Source organism: Brassica oleracea, chromosome C7, assembly GCF_000695525.1.
Source record: "Brassica oleracea var. oleracea cultivar TO1000 chromosome C7, BOL, whole genome shotgun sequence".
NCBI classification, from domain to species: Eukaryota; Viridiplantae; Streptophyta; class Magnoliopsida; order Brassicales; family Brassicaceae; genus Brassica; species Brassica oleracea.
This window is the reverse complement of record NC_027754.1, coordinates 21,486,552-21,494,697: the sequence shown is the minus strand read 5'-3', so window position 1 is coordinate 21,494,697 and position 8,146 is coordinate 21,486,552. Positions and strand designations below refer to the sequence as shown.

The 8,146-nt window shown below is 44.0% G+C and overlaps 1 long non-coding RNA gene across 1 annotated transcript; it reads left to right on the top strand.

The window, feature by feature from the left end:
- The first annotated feature begins 6,289 nt into the window (after window positions 1-6,289).
- Window positions 6,290-7,186, top strand: LOC106305421. The gene is made up of 3 exons (XR_001262982.1): window positions 6,290-6,323; window positions 6,429-6,638; window positions 7,060-7,186. It is a non-coding gene; the product is annotated as an uncharacterized LOC106305421 (long non-coding RNA).
- The last annotated feature ends 960 nt before the right edge of the window (window positions 7,187-8,146 follow it).

Genomic DNA, 8,146 nt, shown 5'->3' with positions numbered 1-8,146 from the left:
CGTAGGGACCTTGCTGCCGAAGAAAACGGAGGATTTGGCAGCGTTTAACTGTTGTCCTGATGCTCTCCCGTATTCACTAATGATTTTCATGAGTTCCCGGCATTGTTGAGGTTCTGCTTTACAGAAGAAGAGGCTGTCATCCGCAAACAGGAGATGCGAGACAGGAGGGCTATCTCTCGCAATTTTTAGGCCGGTGAGTCTACCCTCTCTTTCTACTCCATGTACTTGGGATATAAGCGCCTCTGTCAGAATAATGAACAGGAATGGTGAGAGTGGGTCACCCTGTCGGATACCTCTGGTTGGGATTATGTTACCTTTCGGTTCTCCATTGATGAGTACATTGTATGATACTGAAGAAATACATACATGTATCCAGGAGATCCATCGCTCACAAAATCCCAGTTTGCGCATAAGTGCTTCTAAGAATGTCCATTCCACCCTATCATAGGCTTCACTCATATCGGTCTTGATGGCAACAAATTTAGTCTTGCAGCTTTGGTTAGTCCGTAGAGCATGAAACACTTCTTGTGCGACTAGGATATTATCTGTGATGAGTCGCTTAGCCACAAAGGCCGATTGGGTCTCCGAAATCAAAGTCGGGAGGAAGCGTTTAAGTCGATAGCTGAGGATCTTCGAAACAATTTTATAGCTTACATTACACAAGCTTATGGGACGGAACTCCGTCCTCTCGCATGGTCTATCTGTCTTTGGGATTAGGCAGATGTTTGTTTGGTTCAGTCGCGCATCCAGTGTCTCTGACGAGAAGAAGTCTTTCACCGTACGGTCCCCAGAATTTTTGATAGAACAAGCTCGTCATCCCATCAGGGCCAGGTGCCTTCTCCGGGATAATATCGAACAAAGCTTTTTAAATTTCCTCATCTGATGGGGCACTAGTAAGCGTCTCATTACACCGTGTAGTAACTTTTTCGGTAACATACCGGAGGGCTTCATCAAAATTTTCGGGGCTTGATGTGGTAAAGAGAACTTGGAAGTATTCCTCTGAAACCCGTTCAATATCCCCTTCACACTCAGCCCATCCTCCCTGGGGGTTCTTTTGCTTGGTAAGCCTGTTCCTAGCGCGTCGCTGTTTCGTTTTGGCGTGGAAAAATTTTGTATTCCCATCTCCTTCCCTCAGCCAGTTAGCTCGACTCTTTTGCTTCCAATACAACTCTTCGTCCCGTAAAGCCGCACATAGATCCCATTTGAGTTGTAGAATCGCATCATTTGAGATAGCATCATTCAATTGAGCTTTCTCGAGCTTATCTTTGATCTCTTCAATTCGTATGCTCGAATTCGATGGGTTCAGACGTTTCCAATGTGAGATTGTCTTGCGGCATTTGGCTATCCGCTCATACAGATCGGGCGGGTGCAGATTGCCGGGGTCGTTTCATCCCTGTAGGATCGTTTCTCTAAGGCCATGCTTACCAATCCACCGTTTGTCAAACTTGAAACCGCGTCTGATCCTTCCTTGCTTCGTCTGATCCTTCCTTGCTTGGAGAGGAAGCAAGTTAGGATTGGGCGGTGGTCAGAACCCCATAGGCGTAACTACTCCACATTCGTGTGGGAAAAGATATGGTGCCAGTCTTCGTTACCTACGGCTCGATCCAACTTGCATTGTACTTTGCCGGAGCTTCTATTCCCTACCCAAGAGAGTGGGTTTCCTTTTGCTGGAAAATCTTTCATCCCACAGTTTGCTAACATAGATTTGAAGGGGATGAACGACGTATCATGTCTCCTTCTCCAACCTTTTTTCTCATGGTGACTTGTTATATCATTAAAATCACCCAACATCAACCACAAACCATTTCTAGTAAGACTCATCCCGGTAAGCCTATCCGAAACATGTTCTCGGTATTCAACAACCGGATCACCATAGATGAATGTTATGAACACCTTGTGTCCTTCTATAGTAGCCACAATATCAATCATACGATTATTGGAAAAAATTATCGATACTTCGAAAGAATCTAAATAAAAAAGAGGTAGTCCACCACTTCTGCCTTCCGGCTCACGGTGAACAATTTATTATAACCAAATTCAAACTGAACATCTTGCGAAAAAGAAAAAATATTTTTTTGTTTCTGAAAGAAAAAGAAAAGAAGGCGTAAAACAGCGGTGCAGCTCGCGCAGGTGCTGCTTGGTCAGGTACGCGCCAGCGCCCTGACAATTCCACGCGATTGCAGTCATATTATCTTACTGGGTGGTTTCTGGGACACCACCGAACCTGAGAGAGACAGAGAATTCTTGCTTGTAACAGAGGGGAACACCTCATGACGAGGGATTGCACGAGAGGACTGGGCTAAGGGTTTACCTGCTTTGGTCCCTGGTTTCCCCTTTGGAGAGCTTCGGCCTCAAGCCGTATTTAGTTTCTTTGAGGCCTTAGAACCTTTTGCGTCTAGGCTCTTGAAAATTAAAAATAAGTAACTCAAAATAAAATTAAAATCATAGATAATAATGACTTATTTTTTGGTAAATTGCTTCCAGATCGAGCAAGATTGTTAAAATATTGTCCAAATGAGGTAAATGAAGGAGTAGCTTCTTGTTCCTGCCGTCTTGCGGCTCCTCTTGATCCTCAGCATGTACTGGAGATAGTTGAGTTAGAGCATCTATCTGTTCTGCATCCATGTCCAGTGTTTCTCCAAGCGGTTGAGCAGGCACCGTGATTTCCGTATCAAAGTTTTGAGCTGCCGTTTTATCCTTGCGGCTTGTTGTAACATTACTCCTCTTCCTATCCGTCGATTTGTTCCTGCTGTCTTGCGGCTCCTCTTGATCCTCAGCATGTACTGGAGATAGTTGAGTTAGAGCATCTATCTGTTCTGCATCCATGTCCGGTGTTTCTCCAAGCAGATCATCTTTATCAATCATTTCATCATCCATTTCCAGACCTTCAAATTCCTTTACATACTTCTCTAGATTTTCCAAGTCATCTTCAGTCAATACCATTGCCTCCAGAGCCGCCTCAACAACCTTGTCTATCTCCATATCATTTAGGTGTTTATTCGCTTCCACGCACAGCATCTCTACCCGATTCACGGGGGTAACGATGATCAGAACTCTTTTTCGAGACTCCATAATACGAGTTAGGGTGATCTTTCAGACCATGGTGGGCATGATGTTGTCTCTTTTCCTCTCTCCCTTCTTCCATCCTAAATCTCAGTGGCAAGTTTGATCGTACGTTGCTATCATTGGGGGGCGATCTCGGCCGCTTAGTTCTGTTCTCATTGGCTCCCCTCGGAGGCTCGAGCTGAAGATTCTTTTCACTGTTGATATTCTGATCGAGACGTTGAAGTCTCCTGTGTTCACGTTCTTTCTCTGTCAGTAACGGACACGAGTTCTCATCATGAGAGATATGTTTACAGTTGAAGCAATATCGATGGAGACCGTCATACACAAACGTTACCCTCCCTATATCACCATTGGGAAAACCAACTCTCCTTTCAAATTGTAAGGGGTTATCCACGTTAATGGAAACTTGGATTTTTGCTCGTTTTGAATCCAACGTTAGCTTTTTTCCCAGGGCCTTGGCAATCTCTGAGAAAGTACCATCATTCCAGAAGTGGACTGGAACACCCGTAACACTAATCCAAAAAGGGATTGAGTTAGGGAAGTCCTCCCGTGTAAAGGGTTCCCATCGCTCTAATGCAAAGCTCCATTGATTAAAATGGCATGGCCTCTTGTTTAAAACCGACCGGAGGTCATGTTCGTTCTCAAAGTCAAATTGGAAGCGTCCATTCCCGATATTAGTTCCTCGGACTCTGCCCTCCACGTTTCAGATTCGTGGCTTTGGGAGCAAATTGATCAAAGCACCAATGCTCCTACTCTTCAGTTGGAAGACACGTCCGATAAGGGTCAGCTTAAACCGCTCCGCCGCCGCCTCTAGGTCACACTCTGGAAGTTTTATGATTTCATCATCTTCAATATCGAGACGGCGCATGGCATGGGATGCGCTGGAGCCGGGTCTATGGTTTCCATGTGTCACGACCAGATCTCTTTGGTTCGACATGGTCAGTCAACAAAACTTAGCAAAGTCTAGAGATCTCTTTGGTTTACCTAAAGGGGAGTAATCCAAAAGACTAAGAGAGTACGAATCTTAGCAAAGGCTAGAAATTAAGATCGTAACTTCAAGAAATATTGTAAAACGTGATCAGCACGTAATGACACAGACTCTTTCGGGGCTCAAAGAAACAACACTAGCCAAGGGAAACATGGTCTCCTTGTATAGTAGGCCTAGGACTCAAGAGCACACGGAAGAGATTCGTCGTTTATCTTCGGAGTCTCCTAGATCTGAAAGTCACCTCGCTCGTCGCCTAAAACCCTAGCCGCTCCCATTGAGTTATTTAAATTGTTTTTATCTTTCAAAACTATAATAATTTTTTGATCTATTTGATCAGCTTGCATGATCCGCTTGATCTGCATCTCTCATGCATAATCCGATTGATCTGCATTTGTTCTGCTTGATCTGCATTTGTAGTAAAATCCATATCCACTTTCTATAAACTACTGATATTGCATTTTAAAAGGTTAGGGTTGTGTTTTTTTTTCTTTTTTTTTGTGCATTAAATTAAAATATTTTGGTAAGAGTGGTTACAAGACCAACAATAGAAATAAACCCTTTAGAAACCCAATAAGAACCCCTAACCCATTTTAGAAAAGGAAGGCCCAATCCAGCTATCACTAACTAAAGAAAGGAAACGAGAGACGAGATGAGACGGAACCCTAGTCCGATTGGAACGCGACTCGAAACTAACGATAAAGTATCACAGGAAATGGAGAAACCAGTACTGCATCAGATCACTGGCTAGTGAGTTGTTCTCAGGACGCATGGCGGAGATTCTGTTCTTGATGATTGTGGTAGTTTTTTCTATGATTTGATCCACGGATCGGTGGTTCCCACGGTGAAGCCATTCGTTCCTTTCCCACCATATATTGTAAATCACCGCTTGCCAAGTAAGAATGGAGAGGTATTTGTGATTCGCAGAGGTAGATTGAGACAGGAGAGATTGAGCAGTGTCATCCCATGAACTTGATGCTGAGTTAATGTTAAATCGAGAAGAGAAATGGTTCCAGACATCACTCGAGAAGGAGCAGGTAAAGTAGATATGGTCTCTGCTTTCATTCGCATGATTACAAAGGAGGCAAGACGGGTCTGTTTGAAGGTTCCATGATAAGAGACGATCCCGAGTAGGGCATCGATTCAATAGCATCAGCCATGCCAGAGATTTGTGTTTAGGAATACCTTTCTTGATCCAGATCAGGCGGTACCAAGGAACATTGGTAAGAGGCTCCTGTAGAGATTGGTATATGAGAGAACATGAGAAGGATCGCTGTTGTCTGCCATTGACAATCCATTGTGGGAAGCTTGGTGTGTCTGAGAGGTTGATCGTTGTCAAATGAGTTAGTAGTTCCTCCATTCGGTTGGAGCAAGCTGATTGAAGCGTCCAAGAATCATTTCTCCAGAGTTCAGCAACCGTAGTGGAAAGAGGGATACTTGTTTGTCGGGGTCCTAGGGGGCCTATGAAGCTGATAAGCTGGCCATATTTAGTCCACGGATCAAACCAGAAGCTAACATCAATGCCATTGCCTGGATCTATTATTGCCCATTGAATTGCAGTTTGCCTGATCGCAAGGATCTGCTTGAATAGCCAGGTATGGGATTGTTTCGGTTTCATTTGCCAAATGCTTTCATCTTTTATAACATTTTGGTGTATCCAAGCAACCCACACTGATTCCGTTCTGAACAGGAGCAACCATAAGAGTTTGATGGTACAAGTTGTGATCCAGAGCTCTAGGTTCCTGAGACCTAAGCCTCCACAACGTTTCGGCTGGGTGACTTTGTCCCAGGCAACTCTAGCAACATATCTACCTTCAAGGGTGCCTTTCCAGAGAAATGCGTTGCACATTTTATCTATTGCGTGGATACATTCTTTTGGTAAGACAAAAGCTCCACACCAGAAATTCGTTATGCCAGTTATGACTGTAGAAATGAGCACTTGTCTGCCTGCAAAGGATAAATATTTTGATGTCCATGAGTTCATTTTGGATCTGGACTGTTGCAGGAGTGGTTCACAATTGGCAATTGAGAGCTTCTTGGAGTTAAGCGGTAAGCCTAGGTATCGTACGGGAAGGGAACCAACAGGGATGCCAGTGGTAGAAACAATGGAAGTCGTCTCATCTTCAGTTAACCCACTTGGAAAGAAGCAGGATTTCTCCACACTTATGGCTAGTCCAGAGAAGGCTTTGAATTCTTCTAAGACCTGGAGAACTCCTTCGACAGAGTTAGAAGAACCGTCAGTAAATATGAGAATATCATCGGCAAAGCATAAGTGTGTGAGACTTGAATCTTGGCAATTAGGATGATAACCAAATCGGCCTGACTGCACTGCTTCATTTAGCTTTTGAGATAGTATATTCATGACAATTCCGAACAGGTATGGTGAAAGGGGATCGCTTGGCGCAGCCCCTTAGTACCACTGAAGAACCCATGGAGTCTCCCGTTGATGCCCACAGAGAAGGATGGAGTAGAGTAGCAAGAAGTGAGCCACTGAATGTACAGGTCAGGAAGGTTGAGCGCATGGAGGCAAGCAGTGAGAAAGTCCCATCTGACTGAGTCAAATCCCTTGGCTATATCAATCTTTAAGGTGAGCTTCTTCTGTCCTCTTTGATTATGATAACCATACACTATCTCAGCCGCAAGTAAGCAATTTTCCATTAGTAATCGCCCTTTGATGAAAGCTGTTTGGTTAGGTAGAATGATAGAGGGGAGAAGGGGTTTTAGGCGACCCACTAGGAGTTTAGAGATGACTTTGTAGAGGGTATTGCAGCATGAAATAGGTCAATAATCTTTTATAACTGTAGCTCCAGGGAATTTAGGTAAAAGGGTAAGGATGGTAGAGTTTGTGGCTTGTGGGAGAGAAGAGGAGTTAAAGAAAGCGATTATGGCATTGATTACTTATGTCCCTAAGATTCCCCAAGATGCTTTGTAGAAACCCGAAGTAAAACCATCTGGACCGGGACTTTTATTCTGGTTGAGTCTGAACATAGTTTTTGTTATGTCTGCAGGAGAGGGAATCGAGGAAAGCTGAGCAGACTGTGCTGGAGAGATAGAGAACCAGTCCGTGCGAATCAAGTCAGCAACCTGTGAAATCGAAACTGGTGATGTTTTGTGAGTTGGAGGCCCAAGAATGCTTTGGAAATGAGATAGTGCGATGTTGCCGATGTCCTTTGGAGAAGTGGCTTCAAAACCATTCATACCGATGAGGATGGTGATCGTATTGTAAGCTTTCCTAGCCTTTGCTACTTTCTGAAAGTAGCTGGTATTAAGATCTCCGCACTTTAGCCAGTTGATTCTAGATAGTTGTTTGAAATATTCTTCTTCCACTCTTCTGAGCATGTTCAATTTGTCTCGCAGCTCTTTTTCTGCAGCAAAGTTGGGACATGTTGGTTGTTGAAGAGATAAAACCTGCGCATGGGTAAACAAACTGTTAGTTTCAATCACTCTTTTTTGAATCTCTGAGAAGTTTTCTTTATTTAATCTCTTTAACTCTCTCTTTAACTCTTTCTGTTTAGCACTCAACAAAGCAAAAGTGTGAATCTCAGTTTCAGTGCAAGTCCAAAACTCAGCCACCAGGGAGAGGAAGTCAGGATGAGAGGTCAGGTAGTTGAAAATTTTGAAGGGTTTGGTTCCGGCTAGGGGGAGAGGGCTGTCAAGGATAATGCAACAGGGTGAGTGATCAGAAAATTCAGGAGGTAGGAATTTAGCTAGGCTGTTGGGGTAGAGGTCAAGCCAGTGCTCGTTGATCAAGGCTCGATCAAGTTTCTTTGCAATGGGGTTTTCAGAGCACTTGTTCGACCAAGTGAATCTCGGACCATGGAACCTCAGGTCTCTGATTTCAAGTTGAGTGAGACAGGTGTTGAACTCAACCATGTGGTGAGTGAATGAAGTGACAGTGGATGCATAGTGCTCTGCTGGGTGAGTGATCTCGTTAAAGCCTCCACCAACCAACCAGAGAGAAGAATCTAGTAAGAGGGAATTTTGTAAGGTTAGAAGTTCAACCCATAGGTCGGTCCTCTCTTCTGCAGTGTTTCCTGCGTATATGGCAGTAAAGAAGAAAAGAGCATCTGGTGGAGAGTCTACTCGACAGGTCAT